General features: G+C 53.4%; 1 pseudogene; it reads right to left on the bottom strand.

The window, feature by feature from the left end:
• Window positions 1-11347: 11347 nt before the first annotated feature.
• On the bottom strand, window positions 11348-13843 carry LOC149338743 (uncharacterized; annotated as a pseudogene).
• Window positions 13844-13889: the final 46 nt, after the last annotated feature.

Genomic DNA, 13889 nt, shown 5'->3' with positions numbered 1-13889 from the left:
TAAATCGCTTCTTTTTCTTTCAGATTTGCCAGATGTCGAATATGGCTTGCGTTATTTTCGGTTTCTAGTTTAAAGAAAACACTCAATCGATATTGATTTATACCAATATCGACTGATATTTCACATCTAGTACAATTTTTGTCGTTGGCAAGAAATGTGTCTCCAGAAAAGTGCCTCTTGGTGTGTGAAGGTTTGCGGCAGTGTTCAACGGTACACATCCCTCAAGGATGTGCATGTCATGCTATGCGCGGTAGCATGTCTTGCCATTCCACAGCAGGTAGAAGTGCCAAGCAGTATTCATATGGGAACCTATGGAAAGGCGTTTAGCTGTCTGGCTTTGACAGCCTATTCCTTTCCACGTGAGAGATCACACACAGCATACAGGTGCACGCACAGAACATCATACACAAAAATGTTGTGAGCCTGGTGTAGGCGCACTTTTGCAGAGTAGTTTACAAGGCAAAAGGGCACACTACAGTTTCATGTATACCTGGCATTATCCACACATGCCACAAGCCTTGCAATGCCCCTACTTCCCACAGCCCTTTACCGTCAACCTAGCGTGCGTGGGCTCGGGTTGGCATAGCTGGCTGCCCATTTAGCCTTGGCACGACTGGCCGAGGAGCTGCTGAGTGCTTAATTTGTCACTAAGTAAAGTGTTTCTCTCTCTCACATGCCACAGTGGTCTGAACTTCCTTTCCTTGTTTCCTTTACAGGCTGTCGCAGGCCCTGAACTTCAGTTTTACGACGTTGTGTCAAGTTGGCCCAGTTCTGTTCACGATAACCACATCTTCTGCAACAGCCGAGTGATGGTGAGCTACCAACAAAAGGCAGTATGTGGTGTCCTTCTTGGAGATCAAGGATATGCATGTTTGCCCTTTCTGATGACACCACTCCGGAACCCGCAAACTTGCACACAGAATAGGCAAGAGAAACAATTTTGCAACACCAGTGTGTGATATGCATGTGTTAATTATTTTTCATGCTCCCAGTTGGTACAACAGGAGCCATATTAAGACGTGGAACTCAGTAGAGCAAGCATTTGGAGTGCGGAAGAGGAGGTTCTTGTGCCTGGGAAAGAAGCTCAAAACGAAGACTGAGCAGTCAGCTGCCATCATCACGGCATGCGCAGCACTGATAACATTGCGTGTTCCCTGAGGGACCCAGTTCCAAATGGCGATGAGCCCGAAGAGGTTGACGCAAGACCATGCCCCCCCTGACAACCTTCTGGGCACCCAGCTGTGACCACGACTTATTCAGCGATGCATCACAAACAACTAGAGTAGAGCTGGCAGTGAGACAGATTTTGCTTAGAGGTAAAGTTGTGTGTTAAATGCTTTGCAATTGCAAGTGAATATCAGCATGAACTGACAATACTGCAGGAATGCTAAAATGACCTAAAGAGTTGATAAAGGGTTGAATGACAGTGGCACAATACTAGGTACAATGATTTTATTCAGTGCTGCTTTGCAGAGAAAGCCTCGAGTTGCTTGGCAAGTACAGCTTGCTTAAGCTTCTGCATTTTTTCTTTTTCTCGCAAGACACGCATGTTCATCTAATGAATTGCATTTCTTTTGTGCCTTTCATCAGTGTTTTGCTGCTCTTTTAGCACATGCTCGTCTACAATCATTTTCAGCCTTGATTGATGTTCAATGCTCCTTTGTGTCCACTCATCCTCTGTAGCTTGAAGCCGTGCTTTCAGGTACTGTCGACAGAGCTTCCTCCACTGCAGCAACACGGCCACTTTGCCGATGGTGAACCACTGGCTCGGTTCCTGTGTTGTCGCTGCGTGTAGGCCGGGGAGTTGCCTCCTCTTCTTCGGCTGCCAGCCTGGCATTGTGGACAGCAGGTGCTGGCGAGCTGTGGAGCACATCATCCATCCGTTGGGCTGCCATTAGCTTGGCTGTCTTGTGTGTATTCTGCAAGAAATTGTGATAAAGCATTTCAATACGTTCTTGCTCAAATCAAGCAAATAAATGTCACTGAACGAAAGTAGCCCTCCTTCCTTGGCGTCTTAAGCACAAAGACTGACAGAACATCACTGTGCACAGCAAATATTTGCTGCTGTGATCTAATGTAAAGCATCAAGACAGTAAATAAGCCACAAAAAACATTACAACTACCTTTTCAGACACATGAGCTTTTTCAGAATACTGTGACTTTACAAATGGGCTGAGGAATCTAGCACATGCAGATGCACATTCCAGAACAGCTGCCTGCATTCCAGGACAACAGAGCAGTAAGGCATTCGCAGTATTCGCAAGTTACAGAAAGCGGCAAAACGATTTTGATTTAGCATCAATACGATGTACTGTCGCTCTCGGTATGACTCGCAACACGCTTCAGGTGGTACGAGCTCACGTCACGAATAGATGCGAGTCGGGTGCTGCTGTAAAGTTCTAAATATAGCTGTCGAGCAGCGTGCCCGCATGCCTGGTTCTGTATTTTCTATCGAACGCACACCCGGAGAAGGTGGCCGACAGAGCGTCGCAGGTAATCATGATCGCGACTGTAGTACAGTGGTTAACTTGTTCGTAATCATTTCAGCTTTTGCGTTCATTACACAGGTTCTACTACAAGCAAAATGCGTGGTGCGGTGATAGCAGCACTGAAAAATTGCACCAAATGCTCCTTGCTTTCAAAGTAGCTTCCAAAATATTCAAAGTATTTTGGTCTCGACTTCAAGCAGCGAGGTCGGCGCCGGCCACCGCAACATTGCACAACGGAATGTTAAAGAAGAAACGGAAACTTACCCGTCGCGTCACTTCTTTTTTTTTTTTTTTGCCTCGCATTCTCCTTTTTAAGCTAGCTTTCGTTTCAAACAGTCCCACAACTTCATCAGCTCTCCGACTACTCGTGGGCGAACGTTGAGCCGTGCGCCGCCGCCGGAGCAGATCGCGGCGGCCACGGTTGAGCATACTGTTGTTGTCCGAGCGTAAGCGCTCCCGCGCTCTTGATTTTGCGTTGAGCGAGACGGCATCAGTCTTCTTGCATTCCACTGCATTTCTATATTTGCTTACAAGCTCGATAGAGGTCTTTCTCGTCTTCGGTGAAGTACGCTCGGCCGCGCACGGCACGACGACCTGCGACCGCACGACGACCTGCGACCGCACTATAACCGCACTAGGCGCACACAGCAAGTACGTGTTGCCCTTGTTGCCAGAGGAGCCTGTTTCTCCGCCGCGTGCAACATTTTTCAAAACTTTCAGCGAGAACGTGAGCAATAGAATTCGCATTGTGCCCGGATATATCAATATAAATGTAGGTTCTTAAACGCAATTAGTTATTTTTGTCAAATGTTAGCATATTCTTCATATTTATAGCATATACCCTCGACAACAGAAGGGTCCGGGGGCCCCTTAGGGCTCCTTACGTGAGGGAGGGTGAAGTGGCGTGAAGGGAGCTTTCAGAATTCGGGGTGGCCCTCGAAGGGCGCCTTACGTTTAGGGGGCATGAAGGCCTCCTTTGGTAAGGTAAGGAAATGGTCTTAGGTAAGGAGCGTTTTAGAATTCGGCCCTAAGGCTATGAGAGACGCCGTAGTGGAGGGCTCCGAAAATTTCGACCACCTGGGGTTCTTTAACGTGCACTAACATCGCACAGTAACGGGCCTTAGAATTTCTCCTCAAAAGAAATTCAGCCGCCGCGGCCGGGATCGAACCCGCGTCTTTCGGGTCAGCAGCCGAGCACCATAACCACTGAGCTGGGGATACCAAACAGCTAAACCAAAAGGTAAAGCACTAGCAGCGGCAGCAGAAAACACTGACTGCACCCTCCTCACAGACTCAGACACTCCAACCAGAATCGGAAACAACGTCAGTACCGACACCTGCCCCGACCTCACATTCATACGGGGAGCGGAACAGGCAGTGTGGGAGAACCTGTTAGAAAATCTGGGCAGTGACCACTACATACTTAAAACGCAAGTAACCTCAGACAGGCTAAAGCGCCAGCTGGGATCGGCAAAAATTACGGATTGGAGCGCTTTTCGAGAGGCATGCGACGGGAATCTCGCCGCGAACGGGATCCAATCGATAGAAGAGTGGGGAAACATGCTGACAGCCCAAGTACACTAAATAAATCGCGGGAACGACGCAGACACCTGAGGTGGACGCCAGGCTGCTCAAGCTATGGGAAGCTAGACGCGGGCTCACCAAGAGGTGCAAGAAACAAAAGTACAACAGAAAACTAAAACTTAAGATCACAGAAGTCACCGCGAAAGCAGAGGAGTACGCGGCGCAATTGGCAAGGCAAAACTGGCAACAATTCAGTGACTCCCTCAACGGAACTTTGAGCACATCGAGGACGTGGTATATACTCAAGGCTCTCATAGATCCAACAAAAATCAAGGCAGAAAACAACAAAGCCATCTACCGGTTAAACCACCAATTCGAGGGACCAGACTCAGCACTCCTGGAAAAAGTACGCGTTAAGTGCTTCGGGGACACACTCCCAGCAGCCTACGCAGAGCGCTATCGGGGTAGTGAAAACGACACCCTGGACAGACCCATCACGCGAGAAGAGGTCTACGCAGCGATTCGAAACACAACCAGAAACACGGCCGCGGGTGCAGACAAGATCAATAACGCACTCATCCGTAACCTCAGTGATGAGCTAGTCGCAGAATTAACCGACTTTCTCAACAAACACTGGGAAGCGGAGACCGTCCCCGAGGAGTGGAAGCATGCGGAGGTTGTCATGATTCCTAAACCGGGCAAGAAACTACAAATTGAGAACCTCAGACCGATCTCGCTCACATTGTGCCTAGGAAAATTGTACGAACGAGTGGTGACGCTGAGACTACAACAGTACATGGAGGACAACGAACTGTATCCCCACACCATGTTCGGTTTCAGAGCAAAACTATCGACCCAAGATGTAATACTTCAAAGCAAAGAAGAACTACTTGGGAACGTCCCCAAGAGCGGAGAAAACATAACAATGGCATTGGACATCAAGGGGGCTTTTGACAATGTAAATCACGAGGCTATCCTTGCGGGCATGAACGACCTGAACTGCGGGAGGAGAATCTACGGCTACGTCAAAGCCTTCCTCTCAAACAGAACGGCAACGATTGGCCTGGGGGAGCTCAGATCAGACAAATTCCTTACTCCAAATAAAGGAACACCTCAAGGATCGGTCATCTCCCCTGCGCTCTTCAACATAGCCATGATTGGCTTGGCAAAACAGTTAAAAGCAATCAACGGCATACACCATGCCATGTATGCCGACGACATCACCATCTGGGTCAGCACAGGCTCGCTCGGAGAGAAAGAAGAGAAATTACAAAAGGCAGCCACCTGCGTAGAGAACTACGTCAGAGCAAGAGGGCTAGCATGCTCCACCGAGAAATCAGAGCTCCTAAGAGTTTGGAGAGGAAAACAAAATCGCACAGTCCCCACTAGCGACGACTTAAAGTTGAACGTCTACCTCGAGGGGAAGTCGATACCGGAAAAAACACTCATCCGAATCTTGGGGATGTGGATACAGTCAAACCAACGCTGCACTCACACCCTCGCCCTACTCAAAGCATCCACTCTACAAGTGGCCCGCATGATCACGCGAATCTCACACAGACGTCATGGCATGCGAGAGGAGGACACACTCAAGTTGGTCAGAAGCCTGGTAGTCAGCCGAGTGACATACAGCCTCCCCTACTACAATCCCATTCAGAGTGAGGTACAACAGGCGGACGTGATTCTACGCAAAGCCTACAAAACCGCACTCCACCTTCCTCACAGCACTTCAACCGAAAAGCTCCTAGCCCTAGGACTACACAACACTTTCGATGAATTGAGAGAGGCACAACTAGTCTCCCAACTGCGCAGACTACAACAGACCCCATCTGGCAGGGAGCTCCTAAAGAAACTGGGCCGCGCCGATCAAATTCAAGAGATACAGAGGACAGAAACAATCCCGGACGAATATCGCAACACACTAAAAGTAACGCCAATACCCCGGAACATGGATCCCAACCTACACAAAGCACGAAGAGAGGCAAGGGCTGAATACTTACAAAAGACATTAGCACCCCAAGAAACGACGGTATACGTGGACGCAGCCGCATACACCAGAACAGCGGGGCAGCACAACAGCAATGCGGTAAAAACGGTGATTGACTCGACCCTACGCGAGATCACCAGCGCATCACTACAAGACTGTACGATAGTCGAGGCTCAGGAAGCGGCCGTCGCTCTAGCAGCAGCGGAGGACTATCGATCTAAACGGTCTCTAAAAAGCCTTACAGACTCACAAACAGCATGCCGCAACTATACCTACGCGGCAGAATAGGGCGCAGAGCGCTCCGCATACTCAGCTCTGGGGACCAGATAACACAACGACAAAGAAACGAAGAGCCAATCAGGCATACGATAGTATGGACGCCGGGACACGCGGGAGTCACAGGGAACCAAGAGGCCGACAGGATAGCTCGAGGGTACACTTATTACCGAGCATCCAACGTAGGCGACCTCGAGGGGAACGAACCTGTACCCCAAGATTATTCGGCGATACTAAATTATTACAAGGGCTGCAGAAAGCGGTATCCACCACCGGACAACTCCCTTAGCAGAGAGGACTCTGTCGCGTGGAGGCAGCTACAGACGGGCTCCTACCCGAACCTACACGTACTCAACAAAATGTATCCAACACAATACAATGACAAATGCCCTTGGTGCCAAGGTGCCCTTGGTGCCCCCCACGCTGTACCACATAACGTGGGCATGCCAGAGGATAAGCGTGGTACCAGTGACAACAAACCCGAGTGCAGAGCAATGGGAGGGAGTGCTCTCCAGCGATCGCCGGGTCGACCAAGAAGGTCTGATTCGGCGAGCAAAACTGGCAGCAGCATCCAGCGAAGCCCTGGACTAAGGGCAACCGACCTTTGAGCAAGATGGACGAAGCCATCTCAAAACCGCCGAATACAACCGAATCTAGAGCTAATAAAGTTTTCACTCACTCACTCAGCCGCATTCCGCACTTAGGACACACACTTTACGCGGATGATATAACGGTTTGGACCACATACGGCTCGGATGGCGACATAGAATCGACCCTTCAGGAAGCCGCCACAACTACAGCTACTCACGCGGCAAACATTGGGTTTGAATGCTCCCCCACAAAGTCAGCACTCCTCATAATGCGCCCGCGGCGCGTCCCTACCTCCCCCATCGCGATCTACCTGCATGACACTCCCATACCGCAAACACCTACCCTCCGCATTCTTGGCCTGCATTTACAGGACACGGGGAAAAACAACCTTACCCTGAAAGCACTAAAACAGTCCACTTACTCCGTCATCCATCTTCTTAGAAGGGTTTGATATTCACGAGCCGGTCTAGACGAAGCAGACGATCTCAAGGTGCTGCATGCCTTTGTGCTTAGCCGCATTCTTTTACGCCACTCCTTACCTGAACCTCTCCTGTGCGGATAAAGACAAGATCAATGCTCTAATCCGCATGGCTACCAAAGCAGCGCTAAACCTACCAAAGAGCACTAGCACGGACAGGCTCTTCAAATTAGGAATGCACAACACTATACAAGAACTTATAGATGCACATCGCTACAAACAGTACCTTCGTCTGGCTGGCACGGAAACCGGACAATATATACTGGATTCTCTGGGGATTCGCATACCGGTACACACGACAGACTTCATCTCTCTCCCTCGCGCCATACACACCGCGCTTATTTTAAAACCCTTTCCTAAGAATGTCCACCCTGAATACCATCAATCCCGCCGAGTCGCGCGAGCCAAAGCTCTCCATAAAGAATATGGCACTTCAGAGGATGTGCGCTGGGTGGACGAAGCGTGTGGTCCAGACCATTCAGTAGCTGTGGCTTACCATCCAGCAGCCCCCCCCCACTTACCCATTTCATAGACCCCGCTTGTACCCCGGAAGAAGCAGAGGAAGCAGCTATAGCAATAGCCATTGCCCAAACCAATGCGGCTTATATACTTAGCAATTCCAAAACAGCCATTCTTAACTTCGCCCGCGGATGCGTCTATCCCTCCACGTGGCAGATATTGAAAATGTGCACCCTAAATCCCGATAGGCGTATTGAGCTCGTGTGGGTGCCGGCTCACTGTGGCAATCTAGGAAATGAAGCAGCCGATAACATAGCCCGAGGACTTATTTGCCGGGCAAATGGCGACCCCAGACGGGATTTCTCGAGGGAGCGGCAACACACGTTCTCAGAACAAACTCAACAAGCACGCCTTGCCCGTCGACTCTATCCCCCTCCCCACCCCCGCTTATCCCACTCCCAACAAATCCTCTGCCCTGCCGATCCTCCCCCGCAGGGACAGCCCGCCATCGGTACATGGGAGGAATGGGAGGCCCTCCTTGCGTCGCAGGACCCGGACACGCAACTTCGCTGTGTGAACCAGGGTGCCAGTGACATGGCCCTACGTGGCCTGGATTTGGATTGGATTGGAATAAACTTTATTTGTGCCTGCAGTTGGGCGCTCGCGCGCCCCGACGAGGGCCTACGTCGTCTACGAGGCTGCCGTTACTCGGCGCGGGTCTCCGCTCGCCGTTGCCGGCTCGCTGGGTCCCTGCCTTTCGAGCGCCCCGAGGACCTGCTGGACGGCCCATAGCTGTTGGTCATGGTCGTTGCTCTTCGCTGCTGCCTCCAGCCGCGGCGGGATTGTTCCTGATCTTGCTTCCCTTGGATTTCTGATGCAGTCCCACAAGATGTGCGTCTGATCTGCCGGCTCCCTCCGGCAGACTCTACACGTATCGGTCGGGTAGGTCTCGGGGTACATGCGATGCATCAGTCCCGGGCTCGGTAGCGATCCGGTCTGGAGCTGTCTCAGTAGTACCGCCTCCGCTCGACTCAGCCTCGGGTGCGGGGGTGGGAGAGTCCTGCGAGCCAGGCGGTAGGCCTTCGTGATTTCGCTGTAGTCGGTCATGCGGTCCTTGGCTCCGAACCACGTCGGACGGTGTGTTGCCGGGGCGCGGTTGGTTAGCGCTCGCGCCGCTGCGTGTGCCGTCTCATTGTGGTTCGCACTGCGTTCCGACGCGTCGCCCGCGTGCGCCGGAAACCACTTGATTCTTATTCTTCGGTCTTGCAGTTTAGTCGCTCGTAGTACGCGCTCGGCCTCCCTGCAGACTTGGCCTTTGGCGAAGTTTCGCACCGCCTGTCTCGAGTCACTCAGCACCGTGTAGCAGTCTGCGTCGGCGATGGCCAGGGCGATGGCCACCTCCTCCGCTTGTTCCGCTCCGGCGCCTCTCACGCTCGCTGCCGTCCTCGTGGCGCCGGTCGACGCCTCTATGACGACCGCTGCGAAGGCGTTCCGTTGGTATTCGGCCGCGTCCACGTACCGCGCGTGCTCGTCGTTGGCGTGCAGGTCGATGAGAGCCTTGGCCCTCGCCGCTCTTCTTTCCTTGTTATACTCGGGGTTCATGTTCTTGGGTATGGGGTCGATTCTGGTCTGGCGTCGGACCTCTTCGGGGACGGGGAGCTTTGTCTCCGCGTCGTTCGAGTGTCCTATTCCCAGGTCGTCCAGTATCTTCCTCCCGGCTTTGGTCGTGGACAGCCGCTCCAGTTGAGAGGTCCGTTGCGCTTCGGCTATTTCTTCGAGCGTGTTGTGGATCCCGAGTTGTAAGAGGCGGGTCGTGCTCGTGGACTCGAACAGGCCCAGCGCCGCCTTGTACGCTCTCCTGATGATTACATTAATTTTGTTGCGTTCGTGTTGCAGCCATCTATGGTAGGCTGCAACGTACGCGACGTGGCTGATGACGAAGGATTGGATGAGCCTGATTAGGTTCTCCTCTCTCATGCCAGCCTTCCGGGAAGTGACTCTTTTGAGGAGTCGCATAGCGTTGGCCGCTTTTGCCGTGAGACGGGCGATGGTTTCGCCGTTTCTTCCATGCTTTTCGATGACCATGCCTAGGATCCTGATTTTGCTGACCTCGGGGATCACGTTGCCGGATTTGGTTACGATTCTGATTTTTTCGCATTCGCGTTGTCTGGTCTTGCATCTGCCATTGTTGGTAGGTGGGAGTATGAGGAGCTCCGATTTGCTCGGCGAACATCTCAAGCCGGTGCCTTCCAGGTGGTCTTCTATCGCGTCGACGGCGGCTTGTAGAGCGCCCTCGATGTGGGCGTCGCTGCCGCCAGTCACCCACAGTGTGATATCGTCCGCGTAGATGGTGTGCCTGACGTCTTCGATGTCCGCGAGCTTCTCGGCCACTCCGATCATTACCAGGTTGAACAGCATCGGCGAAATGACCGATCCCTGCGGTGTGCCGGTGCTCCCGAGCTTCTTCTCTTGCGTTTGTAGGTCGCCTGCTCGTAGCTGGGCGGTCCTGTCCGTGAGGAAGTCCTTGATGTAGTTGTAGGATCTTTCGCCCATGTTGAGCTTAGAGACTTGGGACAGAATCGCCGAGTGTTTCACATTATCAAAGGCGCTCTTTAGGTCGAGACCCAGGATTGCCTTGTTGTCGCGGGCGCTGCCGCCATTGTCTATGATTTGGTATTTGAGCTGCAGCATCGCGTCCTGCGTGCTGAGGTGCTGTCTAAAGCCGATCACCGTGGCCGGATACAGCCCTTCTCGTTCCAGGTAGTCTTGCCACCTGTTGAGCAGGACGTGCTCCAGCACCTTGCCCACGCAGGACGTGAGCGAGATGGGTCGAAGGTTGTCCGTGTCCGGTGGCTTCCCCGGCTTGGGTATCAGGATAGTCTTGGCTGTCTTCCACTGCTTTGGTAGCGCGGCCGCCCTCCAGCACTTGTTGAAGTATTTTGCGAGGTTCTCAATCGAGCTGTCGTCGAGGTTCTTGAGCGCCTTGTTCGTGACGAGGTCCGGGCCAGCTGCCGACCGGCTGTTGAGGGCGTGCAGGGCCGCGTGGACCTCCTCGACGTCGATGTCACGATCGAGCTTCGCGTTGGGTAGGCCGCCGTACGGCGCGTGTTGTTCGGTGGGCGTAGTGGGCAGGTATTTGTCATTTATGCGCCTGGTGACTGCATCGGCGCCCTGTACCGAGACAGCCCGATGTATGAGCTTGGCGAGTCGGTCCCTTTGGTGCGACTTGGTCTTGGTTTCGTCGAGCAGGTGCCGCAGCAGGTTCCACGTCTTCCCGCTATGCATCTGCCCGTCTGCCGCGTTGCAGATCTCGATCCACTGTTGCGTGCATAGAGCGCGGCAGTGCTCCTCGATCGCTCGGTTGACCTCCGCCACCTTCTTTCTGAGTCTGCGGTTGAGCCGTTGGTTCTTCCAGCGACTGAGTATTGACTGCGTGGCTTCGATGAGATGCGCTAGCCGGCTGTCTACTTTATCAATCGCAGCGTCCGTTTCAATTTCTTTGGTCGCGTCGCGTACGCTCTTGGTGATTTCGGCCGTCCACGTCTCTATGTCTTCGATTTCGCCGTCAGCGTCTGTCTTCTGGCTTCTGGCGTCTCGGAAGGCATCCCAGTCTACCCATCTGTGTGTTTTGATGCTGGTGTCGTTGTGTTCCGGTATGCTGATTTCCACGATGGTGTGGTCGCTGCCGAGGTCGGTTCCCGTGTTTCGCCAGGTGATCGCTCCCCGGACGTCGTTCTTGACGAACGTGAGGTCCGGAGTGGTGTCCCGGGTCACAGAGTTACCGATTCTCGTCGGGTGCGCCGGGTCCGTGATGAGGGTGAAGTCGAGTTCCATGGCGTCTTGGTACAGGTCGCGGCCCTTTGCTGTGTACTTGTTGTAGCCCCAGGCTGGGTTCATCGCGTTGAAGTCGCCGCAGACGACTAGCGTGTTGCGGCCTGCCGCGGTGCTGGCTCTGTGTAGTATTGTTTTGAATCTCTGCTTTCTCTGCGATGGGTTGCTGTATATGTTGAGCAGAAAAATGCTTCCTTTTCTCTTCTTGCCCGGGATGATTTCGGTGAGTGTGTGCTCGATCTTGATATTGCTTTGCAGCTCGTGCTCAACGAACGTGAGTCCTTTCCTGACCAGGGTGCACAGGCCTCTCCCGTCGGGCTGGCCCTTGTGCACTCTGTAGCCGGGCAGGGACGGTGCGTCGGTGAGTGTTTCTTGTAATAGGATCACGTCTGGTTTGCGCGCGGCATGTGCGATGTGCTGTTGGATGACTGCCTTCTTCCTTCCGAGGCCGCGACAGTTCCACTGCCACGCTGTTACGGCTGCTGCTGTTGTTGCGTTGGCAGCCATGGTTGCGTTGGTGTGTACGCGGTTCCCTGGTTGGGTGGATGTTGCGCGAAGAGGGGCGCAAACGTCGGGTGGCTCACTATCGGCTGTAGGGTCCTTTCGATGTAGGCGAATCTGTTCGTGTTCTCGGCTTGGTAGGTCTCCATTGTTTGTTTCATTGCTGTCACTGCTGCGATGTTCGCCGTGATTAATTGTTCGAGTTTGGTGAACGTCGCTTCGAATTTGGCCTCGGGGTTGTCGATTCGATTGTTCTCTGTTTGCTTGCGCGTGGCCTCGACGGCTCGCTTCTTAGGTGCCGGTTCCTCTACGGCTGTCTCCTGGGTGTTCATGGTTGTTTCGTCGGTCGTGCTTGTGCTTGGCGTGAGTCTCTGTGGAGGCTCGTTGTTGCATAGCAGCAACTTACGGATCTCGGCGATCTCTCTCGTGAGGCTGTTGATGGTCGTGCGCAGCGCCGCGTTCTCTTGTCTTAATGTCTCGTTGGCTTCTCGCATCTTGTTTATATCGTCTTTCTTCGTGGCTTCGGTGATTTTATGCGCGTTCCTTATATTGTTCCCTTTAGCTGCGTCAGCCCAGCTGACTCGCTCACGTGATGGTGACCTTTTCCTACTGAGGCTTCTCTTGCAGCTGCTGTCTCTGGAATTTGGCGCGCGGTTCTCTGATGGAGTCCTTGACTTTCCCGCAGCTGGCGGCTTGTCGAGTGGCGGGAAATCGCTCTCCGACAGCAGCTGGCGTTCGGCCTGTCGGCGCTCCCATTGTCGCTTGCGCACTACGTAGGGGATCTTGTATTTCGCCTTGCATGTTCGGTCTCCGGTCGGGTGTTCGTCCCCGCACAGCTTACATTTAGGGGTACAGCGATGGTCTTCTTTGGGGTTGGCGAGTCCGCAGGCCAGGCACGTCTTGATATTGGGGGTCGGGCACACGTCCTTTCGGTGTCCCACTCAGCCGCACTGCTTGCAAACGTCGATCTGTTTCCTGTAGAGGCGGCACGGTATCAGGGTGACTCCGTATCGGACGAAGTTCGGTACCTTGGGTCCCTGGAACACCACGATCGCGGTGGTCGTGCTGCCGATCCTCTTTGCGCCCACTGCTAGCGGGTTTCTCTCGTTGACGATGTTCCTATCTATCTCGTCGGCGCTCGCATCGATGGGGATGCCTCTGATGACGCCCTTTACGGTGTCGTGAGGAGCCGTGCGATATGCGCTGACTTCGTAGGAGTTGTCTTGAATATAGATTTCCTGGATTTTAGCGTACCTAGCCGCGTTGTCTTCGTTCGGTGTACTGACGACCATGATGTTCTGTTGCGTGTTGGGGCAGATGGTGTCCGCGGCGCTTTCCTCGCTCGTGATCTTGGCCGCGGCGAGTATGGCCGCAGCGACGGTGGTGGTGCCGGTCTTGGCGATGTCCAGTCCCCCTCTGGGTCTAACGACTATCTTGCTCTCTTCCAGTGGCATGGCTGGCATGCGTGCTGCCTTGATGGCCGAGGCTCTGACGTTCTTGTGGAATTTCGATTTCGGGCTTGTTTGACTCCCGCCGGGTCCGTCAGGCTTGCCGCCGTCGGGGGTACGCTGGCGCAGCCTCGACATGCGTTCCCCCGCGAGCGTCCATCCGGCGTCGTTGTGGTATTCCTCTGGTGATATCTCTTTGCCTTGAACTTGAACGCACATTTGGTTGTCCACGATCATTGTAGACGTAGCGGACGCCTCCCTCGTCGTAACAGACGCCTCCATCTCGGACGCCGCCGATGAGTACG

This window comes from Amblyomma mixtum, chromosome 6, assembly GCF_055824585.1.
Source record: "Amblyomma mixtum isolate Tamu chromosome 6, ASM5582458v1, whole genome shotgun sequence".
NCBI classification, from domain to species: domain Eukaryota; kingdom Metazoa; phylum Arthropoda; class Arachnida; order Ixodida; family Ixodidae; genus Amblyomma; species Amblyomma mixtum.
The sequence above is the reverse complement of the archived record's forward strand: the minus strand, read 5'-3'. Positions and strand labels throughout refer to the sequence as shown.